The sequence below is a fragment of the Pelodiscus sinensis genome, chromosome 2 (assembly GCF_052426305.1).
Source record: "Pelodiscus sinensis isolate ZL-2025 chromosome 2, ASM5242630v1, whole genome shotgun sequence".
NCBI classification, from domain to species: Eukaryota; Metazoa; Chordata; order Testudines; family Trionychidae; genus Pelodiscus; species Pelodiscus sinensis.
Genome location: NC_143053.1, coordinates 194845583 through 194858091, shown reverse-complemented (window position 1 = coordinate 194858091; position 12509 = coordinate 194845583).

Here is a 12509-nt window from a genome sequence, read left to right as displayed (position 1 = left end):
TCACCATAGGCATTGGCAAAAGTAATCATCATTACTATCCATTGTGTTCACAACATCTGAACCATTCATTTGGAAGGCTGCAGAACAGAAACTTCTCTCCATCTCAGGAGAACTTTGCCCCCTCCCCCCCATAGCTCATTTTCCATAGGGGCCTGTTTTCTATGCCTCCCCATCTTCCTGCCCATTCTTAAACTGCAAGCTAACCGTAATTACCATTGTTCCTATTTGCATTGTCTTTTTTAAGGGACCGAGGCAGGAATCGGGAAACATACTTTTTTACAAATCAAAAACTCCTTAGTACACAAAATCGAGTCTTGCATGGTCAGCCCAATTGAACACCTGCAGAAATAAGCACACAAAAGGTGTTTTGTTTTGCCCTCAGTTTCACTCATGCAGGTTGTATGGGTATAACCAATGCAGAATTTGATCTGTGGTGTGGCAGAAAGTGTGCATTGGTACAATTTGATTTTTCACTTTTCTTACACAGTTTATGTAGTGCATTAGCCATGAAAGAATGAAGGTATGGTTTTAATGTGTCATCATCAGCAGAATATTGATAACTTACCTGTAATTGAAGTTTTTTTTAAAGCACCATAACTACTAAGATCGAGGCAGCAATATGATAATATTGTCTAGCACTATAGAGATGTTAAAAGATGCCAGTTTCCCTGGCTCTGTTGTAAAGAACATACATCACACACTTTTTAATTAAATAGGAATTTTGTTATAAACTCAGCTTTTGAGTTGGTTCTGTCCATGATGATCAGATAAGGCTTGACCCTCCAAGTTTTTGCTTGGCTTCTGATCCTGAACGATGCTTAAGCATATGCCTTCGTGTTTTCCTGGATTGAAGCCAACATGGTGAGCACTTGCAGGATTAAGTCCATGCACCGTCTTCTGTGATATATTGAAAATTGAGATCTATCACTTTAGATTCTCATGGGGTGCTGGTCCTGTGTAGACAGACAGACCCCCGCCCTCCCTCACATCCATCTTATTTGCCTCTCTGAGGTTCCTGAAGCATACAGGACAGAGAAGGAGCAATAAAATCAGCATAGTCTATGCTGGCTCATCTGATCCTGAGAAGCTGAAAACATAGATATGAGGAGAGAGCGATTAAGGCAATAAGCTGACCTTGAGGCTGCGAGAACTGCCCCGGCTGGCACCCATGTTGATACGATCACACACAATCTCTGGGAGAGGAATCTCCCACTGAGAAAAGAATCCCCAGTACTTCCAATTTAGTTCTCTCTCTTACAAGTGTAAATTAAGTTCACAACTCCCTTGTAAGAACTGGTCTCACAAAAGACAGACCAGCACTATTTGGCATCACAGAAAAGAAAGAGAAATACGTGACCCCATGGGTATAAAGATGGGTCCAGCAGCACAGTCACTTTGAATGTCAATCTACCATTTACCTGCTGGTCGGGTTAGGTGTTTTGACCTCCCGAGGTTCCACAGGGATGCCCACCTCGTATTTTCGTCTTTCCTAGGAATTGAGGGACTGGCCCTCGTCTGACACGCTGGAGTCGAGAGGCATAGAAAGGGGTAAAAATTGTAACTGGATGTGGTCCTCTGTCTTAAGTGTACACATAGACTTAGAGCTCTTTAAAGATTAAGCTGTTACTTGGTACCATTATTTCTATTTTCTATCTTTATTTTCTTTGTAACCATTTTTAAGATCTATATTTGCTAGCAGTTAAGAAATAGAGCAATAGCCATTGTAACCATATGATTTATAAGCTTCCTTAATAAACCTCTAACTGTTTAAGCTTTAACCTGACTCCTTCAGTTGCTGTAACAGAACCAAGCACAATTTAAAAGAACTTCAGCCGGTCATAAGGGACAGGTATAGGAAGAGCTTGGGCGTTTGGATTGTGTCACTCCCAGGTGACAGATCTGTTGGGGCATCTCTCAGTCTTTCCTAGACTGCCCGCTGCGAAGGGATCTTATAATCTAGCAGCTAAAATCTGAGATGTAATAGGCTCTTCCTATAAGCCCAGGGCATCTGTTAGCCTGTTGGCTGCCTTCTGCGATGGGACCCCGGTCCTAGCAGTAAAGTCACGGACGTTAAACCTTTTTCTCGGTAACACACACACACACACACCCTGCCCTGACCGTTAGCTGACATCCTGCTTACAGGAATGGGACTCTATAGGGAAATTGTAATTCTAGCAGAGGGTCTAGCAGCAGTCTGCAGAGAGCCAGACTAGAGTAAGGTCAGGTGAGTGGTACCTCTGTACTTCAAGGAACAATTGCTTTGTCTTGCTGTCTTGTGTGTCAGAGTTCTTAATTCCAAGAAATAAAGTAGTGGTATGTTGCAACCTTCCATCAAGAGTATCCCCTGCTTCCCACCCAGTTTCTGTGTTTGTATGTCATGAACATAACATCCTCATCCTAATTCTTAGTATCTTATATGAAACAGATTATATTTCCTCATGTTGGATAACACCTTATTCCATGCATAGTCTTATTGAAGTCAGTGCAATTATTAATGGAGTAAGGTGCTGCACAGCATGAATAAAGGTACCAGAATCTGTTCCTTTATACTCTTAAAAAAAAGTGAAAGAGGATGTTTCTGTCCAATTCCACTGGAAACTTCTCCCAGTGCCAGCTTTACAACCCTTCACTTCTGCTTTGCTCGTCCTTTGATTTTTCTTAGCAGAAGTGCATGGTGGATTTCTGCTAAGCAGCAAACCTTTTCAGAATATCCGATTCCCATAGAATCCAGTCCTAGTAATCATTCAAATGATTTTGCAAATAGTCTCTTGTTCTTTTAGAAGACACACTTGACTGGACAGTTAGACATTAAGCTTCTTTGTGTAAGATCAGGAGGTGCCCTTCTTTCTATTGTTTATAGGACACATGGCTTGATTATACAGTCACTGAGGCAGTGCTTTTTATGAATAATGGAAACACTGTGCAATACTATTGGTTTATTGCTAATTTGTGTAAAAACAAAGGTTTAAAAAACACCTGGCATAACTGCTGAAGTTTGAACAGGCCATGCAAATTGCAATAAAATAAATTTGAACTTAAATAGTTCTATAAAAATCTATGAAGCCATTAAATATATATATATTTTAAAAACCAACAAAAAGCCCAAGGCCCAAGAATTCCAAAAATGGGTGTTCAAACCTGGGTAACTAAATCATTATTCAGACGAGGAACTGGGAGCAGATCTTTCAAAGAGCTCAGCATCTGGAGTCTGAGAAGAGCTCACTAACCTTTTAAGTGGTCAGATTTTCAAAAGTGCTTGTGACAGGGTGCCTGCCCTGCACTGGCCCTTTAAGACCAGGACTCAGGCCCTGAGCCAGGGCTAGAAAGAAAGAGGCCAGCTGGAGCGGTTTAGGGCCAGAGAGAGCCCAGCTGGCAACTATCTAGGGCAGCACAATTGGCTTGTGGAAGCCAGCTGAACCCATTAGGGGAGTGAGAGCCCAACTGGCAGGTATATATAGAGAAGCACAGGTTACTTAGGGAAGGCAGTGGAGGGCTGACTGCAGAGGAAGCAGGAGCTCCTTGGAGGGAGATTGTAGCCAGCTGGGCAAGTCCAGGGGAAGGAAGCCCGGGGATCCAGGTAGGAAGTGGCCCAGGGCAGGAGCGGGAGCCGCCCCTCCCGGCCTGGGAACCTCGGTGCGTTTTGGCTGGATGGCCCCGCTGAGGGAGTGACCTGGTACATGGTCGCTCACAGGGCCCTGGGCTGGGACCTGGTGGAGTAGGGTGGGCCCGGGTCCCCCTACCTGGGGTAAGTCCTGCTACAACGATAATCTGTTTTGTGGACTTGGCCTTGCTTAAAGGGCCAGTTATAAACTGCTTTGTGCCTATGATGAGCAACCCAAACAGACTGTAACTTGCCCTGCGAGGGGCTATATGAGGACAGTCAGGGGCACTGAGGCACACAGGGGGTGTGCACCCCTGACAGAGCTTAACATCCTGCAGTTCCCATAATCCCCCCAGTGGGAACTACCAGACACTGAGCACTCTGCAAAATTGAGCTCTCCATTTATTCTACCGTTAGGCATCCATTTTCTTTTAAATCGTGGCCAGGATTTTTGATGAACATTTATTATACAAGATATGGGCCAGATCTTTGGCCCTTTTCTGGCTGCTTTCCATTCTTGTAACACAGGGCTGGCTAAGCCACTTCTGGGATCCTGCTCCTGCTCAGGTGGTACTGAGCAACTCTAGTAGCTCTACACAATGGTAGTCCTGGCCCCCTGGTGAAGGAGGTGTGGCCAATACATCCTGTTGCCTTAGTGATCCCCAGCTGCCAGAATCCCTATACAGGCCATTGGCAGCCAGCTCCATGTAAAATAACCTGCTGTAATTTGTGCTGAGCTATCTGCGCAGATCTCAGGCAGTGGTCAGGGAACAGTGATGGTGGGGAGAGGGCCATGCACAAATTGCACTTGTGTACTCCATCTGTGCTTATTATTTTTTTTAACTACAGCTCAACAGACATAACAATGTCCAAAGCGGCTACTGAATACTTTCCACCTATCAGGACTATATCATTCCATATGCATAGATTTACAAATGTCAAGTTGGGATAAGGGTTTAGAGCAGTGATTCCCAAACTTTTTGGCATCACGCCCCCCTTTTTGATTTTTGAGAAACCCTCACACCCCCCCTCCCAAAAAATAGTAGAAAAACTTGGGGTGGGATTGATGGGGTGTGTATGTGGCTGGGCTGCCTCGCGCCCCCCTTGGAATTTCTTCAGGCCCCCTCAGGGGGGCATGCCCTTCAGTTTGGGAACCCATGGTTTAGAGCTTTAAAATGTGCAAGCTTTGTGGCCTACTATTTTAGAACCCAACAAACAACTACTTTCATTCTGGTTTTTTCTCCCGACAGTCTTTTTCAAAGTGTCACAATAGAAAACGGACATTAAAAACGTACCTATTAATCTGCCTTAAAAAAACACATCAAGATCCTTATAATACTATACTCTCTTTATGGCTCTGACAAAGAATGGAAGGATTTGAAACCTGCATAAAACATGCCCATAGAGCTGCACTGTTGTAAATTAATTCATTTGTAACATATTTTACTGGGATTTATCTCTGTTCATATAGAATGATGTATTTTCCCCCAAGAACAATCAAGATAAAAACTGAAGATTGTGGTTTGTGTTAGAGTGGTTAAGCATGGATAAGAGTATTTCTCTTTGTGAAAGACGAAACAAGTAAAAGAAGAGCCTAAAAACAACAAAGGCACTCTTTCACAGTGGGGAATATATTTGATGACCTACAGTAAATGTTATAAATACTTGAAAATGCTTATATATACAGGTGTCACTTTGTAGTGTATATTTTCTGTTCAATTCCAACACAAACACACAAGGCAAGCACCAGGCTAGGGGAATGTTGTATAACTGCAAGATTATGCAGATGATGAGAATGTATCATTGTCAGTAATTACTGTCAAACAAGGGAAAGATGTTGGGTACCTTGTTAAGTGACATGACCTCCATATGCCATCATTTGTTATATCTAGGCCTAGTGCTATTGGAAGTACTGTAATAGGCAGGACGATATGGAGGCCAAATGCTCACGACACAGTAGAAGCACACCAGCACTGTGTTACAGCTGGCTCTGCCTTAATAAAAGGAGCTCAAACAGAAGTTCTGGGTTTGAAGCAGAAAAATCAGAGTGAGCTTCTATGGCTTGTGTTAGAATTGAGACTAGATGATCACAATGGGCCTTATAATCTCTGAATCCAGTGTCTTGCCCTCTAAGGACTGATTGGTGGCATTTTGCCACTGACCTGAGTAGGGAGCAGTGCAGCTACCCCACCTTATGGGGAGTTCAGGGAAGAATTGGACAATCATTTACCAAGTGGCTTGGTCAGCCCTCTGGACACAGGATGCAGATTGTTTTCCCCATGTGGCTGGTGTGCTTATAGGCCAGTGTGGAAAAGCAAGACCCTGTCCCCTTGTTCACCTATCTCTCTAGGACACACTAGACTTTGATTCTGCAACCTGATTTCTGAGGTTCATTGGAGACAGAAGTTGAAGCTAATTGAAAAGATTGAGCATGGCAGAATGAGAAGAAAACATTCAAAAAACAAATCTGTTTGTATGGCAGTGTACATTACTGTATTCTCAGTGCTATTCATTTAGGCATTGATCCTGCAGTTGGATCTATGTGGATGAATCACTGAATATGCTTGGAGTCCCTTGAAATCAGTGGGGCTCCATGAAGGCATTTGCTAGTACAAAATAGCTGGGGAAGGGGAGGTCTGGATCAGAGACTTAACTTTCCAAAAGTGTGCATTAATTCTGGAGAAGCGGGCTTCAATTTTTTACACCCATCCTGATACCTTGATTTTGCAGGGGTTTAAGCTGTGAATGCCCCATACCTGTGGAAATCAAGGTATAGGTGTCAAGTTGGACTCTCATAAGAACGACCATACTGGGTCAGACCAAATGTCCATCTAACCCAGTATCCAGTCTTCTGACAGTGGCCAATGCCAGAGACCCCCACAGGGAGTAAACAGAACAGGTAATCATCAAGTAATCCCTCCCCTGTCATCCTTTTCTAACCTCTGACAAAGAGAGGCTACGTGTACCATTCCCACCTATCCTGGCTAATAAGTACTGATGGACCTAACCTCCATAAATTTATCTAATATTTTTTAAACCATGTTAAAATCCTGGTCTTCACAACATCCTCTGACAAGGAGTTCCACAGGTTGACTCTGCACTGCATGAAGAAATACTTCCTTTTGTTTGTTTTAAACCTGCTAACTATCAATTTCATTGGTGACCCCTAGTTCTTATGTTCTGGGAACAAGTAAATAACTTGTGAACTTTGAATAAAATACTCAAAGGGAGTAGACACTTTGGGGAATTTTAGCCTTCCAATTTAATTTGATAAACACCTCATTTGTGATTGATCCCCTGCTTTTTAGCCAGAGATGCAGTTTTTAGTGGGCCCTGGGGTACAATATTTGTAATTTCAATAAGCTTCTTTCACCAAAGATGATTCTTCACAGAAGTCCATAAGTAACACATTATTGCAGTACTTCTTCCAAGACAGTCACTTCCTATTCTTTATGTGTGAGGAAGGAGCAATCCATTTAAGTGGAGTACTTTGCATTTGTCCATATTAAATAGGATGAAGTTTAATAAGGACAAATGCAAAGTACTCCACTTAGGAAGGAACAATCTGTTTTACATATTCAGAATGGGAAGTGACTGTCTAGGAAGGAGTATGACAGAAAGGAATTTAGAGGTTATAGTGGACCACAAGCTAAATGAGTCAACAGTGTGACACTATTGCAAAAAAAAAAAAGAAAACATGATTCTGGGATGCATTAATAGGAGTGTTGTGAGCAAGACATGAGAAGTCATTCTTCTGCTCGACTCTGCACTGATTAAGCCTCAGTTGGAGTATTGTGTCCAGTTCTGGGTACCGCATTTCAAGAAAATTGGGGAGAAATTGGAGAAGGTCCAGAAAAGAGCAACAAAAATGGTTAAACATCTAGAAAACATGAGCTATGAGGGAAGGTTGATGGAACTGGGCTTGTTTAATTTGGAAAAGAGAAGACCGAGAGGGGACATGATAGCAGTTTTCAGGTATCTAAAAGGGTGGCACAGAGAGAAGGGGGAAAAATTGTTCTCCTTGGCTTCTGATGATAGGACAAGAAGCAATGGGCTTAAACTGCAGCAAGGGAGGTTTAGGTTGGACATTGGGGGTATGACTACACTACAGAGTTTTTTAGGAAAAACAATTGTTTTTCCAAAAAAACTTCAATTACGTCCACACTGCAATCACGTTCTTTCGAAAGAAAATCGAAAGAACAGAGGGTTTTTCTGGCATTGGTAATTCCTTTCTATGATGGGGAAGAGGGAGTTCTTTCAGAAGAAGAGGAAAGAGGAAAAAGCACAGGTGCCCTGGTGGCCACTCTGTCCATAATAATCACCTGGGCTTGACAAACGGTGGCGAAAACCACTTGCCAGCCCCGTACTGCACATAAGCAAGAGCCGCATTGCGTATGCGCGTGCGGCTGAAATCTACTCCCCACGGATGAGTAGATTGTATAGTTTGTTGAGCCCTGGTAATCACAGTTTAAATGTGAGATGGCATCCATGCTGAATGGATGCTATCTCTCGAAAAAGCAGATCACTTTTTTCGATGTGGAGTACTTTTTTTTTTTTTTTTTTTTTTTTTGGCAGTGTGGACACGCTCTTTCAGAAGAAGTTTTTTTTGGAAGATATCTTCTGGAAAAGCTTCTTCCAAAAGAAGCCTGTAGTCTAGACCCGGGGTTCCCAAACTTTTTGACACGGGGACCAGTAAATCCATTCACGAGCTTTTGGAGGGCTAGTAACATTCATTTGCATATTCATTAAGCAAATGATGAATATTCAGATAAGTTGTTTCTGATCCTCCCAAAGGCCCCAGTGCCAGCATTAGCAAAGCTTTTGATAGTCACCCACAATATTCTTGCCATCACTTAAGGGAATATGAATTGGATAAATGGACTGTAAGATGGATAGAAACCTGGCTAGATCAGGGTTTCCCAAACTTTTTACTTTAGCTGGATCCCATTTTTTTTTAGTACTGTTTTTTGCAGCCCAAAAATATAAACACATATTTAAAAAAAAAAAAATGAAAAATGAATAAATTTTCAGTTTTCACTCGGCTGCATCCTCCACCCAGCCTGGGCCAGGGCTTGGGGGACCTGACGCTGCATGGGCACTCCAGGAGATGGGAGCAGGAGCAGACTGGGATAGGGTATCTGGCTAGGAGGGAGGGTGCAAGAAAGGGTAGGGTTGCCAGATGTTCGGTATTGTACCAGACAATCTGGTATTTGAGTGTTATGTCAGAGAAACAAATTGAGAAATTACCAGACATATAAAATGTCTGGTATCTTCTAATTAAGTAAGTTTTATTATAATTAGGTGTATCAGTCCTTAGCTGCGAACTGCCTGGTTGGTAGATGTGCTCACGCTGTCTGAGTGTGTCTATCTGCCAGGCAGTTTGCAACAACTCGAGGGAGGGCATGTGGTGGGGAGAGGGAGCAAAATGGAATCCCCAGGCAGACTCACTCCTCTGCCAAGGTCTGTAGGGTCTGCATGTGCCCAGGTCAGTCCCGCTCCCCCCCTTCTCCTCCCGATCTCCCAGTCAAGCCCTGCTTCTGGCAGCCAGTTCCCCCTGCCTCCCACCAATCTCTCCAGTCAGCCCTGCTCCCCCAACGACCCCCCCAACCATCCCAGCTGCCCCCATCCAGCCCTGCTTCCCACAGCTGATTCTCCTCTCTTCTTCCTCCTGTTCTCCCCTGGCCAGGCCCCCCGCCCCCGTCCAGCCCTGGTTCCGCCGCCTGCACTCCCCGATTTCTGCTGGACAGCCCCACTGCCCCCAACCTTGCTTCTGCCCCCTGCCAGCCCCCCTCATCTCTGCAGGACAGTCCTGCTGCCCCCAAACCTGATTCTGCCACCCGCTCTCCCCCTCCCCCTCATCTCCAGGGGACAGTCCAGTTGCCTCCAACCCTGCTTCTGCTGGCTGCCTGCCCGGATCTCCATGGGACAGCGCTGCTGCCTCCTACCCTGCTTCTGCTGCTCGCTCCCCTGGATCTCCGCGGGACATCACTGCTGCCTCCAACCCTGCTTCTGCTGCCCGCCGCCCATCCACCTGGATCTCCACGGGTCAGCCCTGCTACCCCTAACCCTGCTTCCACCGGCCACCCACCCGCCTGCCCTGATCTTCGCGGGACCGCCCCACTGCCTCCAACCCTTCTTCCCTCCCCCCACCTCCTCCCAGCCCGCTCTGCTCCTCTACCGGCAGCCACACTGAGGCCTGGTATTTTTTTCCCATGGCCTGGTACCGGGCTGCGGCCCATAGTTTGGGAAACGCTGGTCTAGACGTAGCCTGAGAATCTTCCTAACTGTCGGGATGATTAAACACTGGAATAAATTGCCTAGGGAGGTTGTAGAATTTCCATCACTGCAGTTATTTAAAAGTAGGGTAGACATTTATCGGGTATGATCTAGAACAGTGGTTCTCAAACGTTTTGGGCTCCGGAGCCTTTTACATGTGTAAAAATTTTTTGCGGAGCCCCAGTGGTCCACTGATTGTATGTGTTGTGCTTATGCGGATGTTTCCAGTTTGTCAACCTCGCGGAGCCCCTGGAGATGTAGGGCTCTGCGGAGCACAGTTTGAGAAACACTGATCTAGAATGATGGTGCTTGGTCCTTCTGTGAGGGCAGGGGACTGGAGTCAATGACCTCTTGAGGTCCCTTCCAGTTATAGTGTTCTATGATTCTATGCGATTTTTTAAATAATGTATATAACATGTCAGCAATGAACATATCCAAGATGTCACAGGCTATTTCTTTATTTTGCTTTCTGCAGTTAGCGTTAGTCTAGAGACTTTGAAAGTATAAATAAACAATATTTATAGGATTCAGTATTTGATAAAGGTTGGCTTTATTCATAGTATTTAAAAACATAATCTCCATTTGTAATCTGAAAAACACTTCAAATTCATTTTTCAAAGTTTAGTCAGAATTAAACTCCAATCCACATGAAACATTCCATTTAAAGAAAGTATATTTTCCTTCAAAGCTAGGGCAGGTCAACAATCAGGATCCCATTTTTTTGGAAATAATTTTTTAAATTCTTATATTTATCAGGTTTATGATTATCATGTCTGATTTTTTTTTTTAATCCAAAATAACAGGACAATTTCAATTTTACATTCCTCTCTCTCTCCCCCTGGCAATTCTCTATTTTGTGTGTACTTTCCTACTTGCATCACTGTCCCCGCAGGTGCAATATAAAGCAGGATTGGGGCCTATCTAGAAAATTGTTGAGATCTTGCAACTCCAGTGAGTACTGAGGTAAAACAACAGCACTAGAGTCTGGGCCTTAAGTCAGGAACAATTATCTTGTATTAGCAGTCAAATGTGACAAAATGAAGAACTTTAATTAAAACCTAGCAATGGCAAAGTCAATGCCAAAGCTTCTATTGTCTTCAGCGGGGCCAGGATTTCACCTAATAATGACAGACATTTATACTAATCAAGAATAATGGAATAATGGGAATTGAAAGTCTGTTTAAAGAAACCTACCAGGAGAATAGGAAGGAGGATTGGAATGTTTGAATATGAGGATGGGCAGTTTGGGGTTTATTGATTGTTAGAGGTAAGGGAGAGAAGCTGACTGTAATCTTTTGGGGGCAGAATTTGAGATTCTATCAGGGTATCAGAAAGAAGTCTGGGAACCTTAAACAGCTGCAAAAAGTGCAAAGAGTCTTTCACCATTGCAGAAATTCAGCAATCAAGTGTTTACAAAGCTTAATTTTCAATTCATTAAATGAGATCCTGGATTCAGTGTGGGCTGTTTCAATTAGGCCTGTACAAATAGACAAAATTAATGGGTCAAATAAGTAATTAATGATGTCAATATATCAATCAGATTTTCTAATATGTGTCTAATTTAAGAAAGGGAAAATAATCTAATAATTAATTGGAAAACTGTTATGACGCTTCAGTTGATTTGGATCAGAAATTTTTTTAGAAAATAGAGAATAATTACCAATAATTAGAAAACAATCTCACTTTTAGAACTCCAATGAGAAGATGAAAATTAAATAGAAAAAAAATCTCATTTTTTTATCATTGTAAGGGGATTGGGAAAGTCATAAAAACAACAGCAGACCTTTGTCATGAAAAATAATGCTATCCTGGCAGTGCTCCTTCACTGTTAAGATATGTCTTCTCTGCTCAGTTAGCCTAGCTGATCTGTGCCTTGGCCTCAGCACTCATGTTAGGTTAGCCTGGGCATGCACACACCCACTGTAGAGATTTACCCAAGTTACTCATTGGGTTCTTATGGCTTCTGCATGTGTATGTGTATGCGGGGGGAGTATATCCCATGGTGCTTTGTGCTCAGAAAATCTATGATTCTTCCCAGTCAATGAAGTCAGTTGTGAGAGAATAGGTCAGTCTTTCCTTAGGTCTGGGTGGAGGAGGGGAGAGAATTATGGGAAGGCATTGAAGGACTATTCACACTTACATTATTTTTGCCTGAATCTTCACTGCAAAGCAGGTGGGTTTCAGCCTGAAGTGAAAGGTGTCTGGGTGCTAACCTCTTCAGCTAGGAAAGCCAGCTCAACCTGAAAGCACTTCCAAACCTGGGCCAGAGGCTTTTCTGCGTGGGTGGCATAGGGCTTGGAAGGAACTCCTTTCCACCCAAAACATCATTCCATTTTAAGAAAGAACATTTTCTTTCAAAACTAGAGCAGGTCAACAATCAGAAACCCAAGGAAGAACCAAGATTAACTGTGAAGTGCATATAAGATGAGTAAGTAGAAATCAGTGACATTACTTATGGCGATAAGCATGGGACTGGCCCCTAAGACTGCATTTAAAGATTCTGAACACAGTCTCTCCTCAACTTAAAGATTTATATGAAGATACTAAAAATGTTATGGTGAGAACTATATATCATTTCCTTCTCCCAGCGATATACAGCAGAAAAAGGAAATACTTGATGTCCCCACCCCCA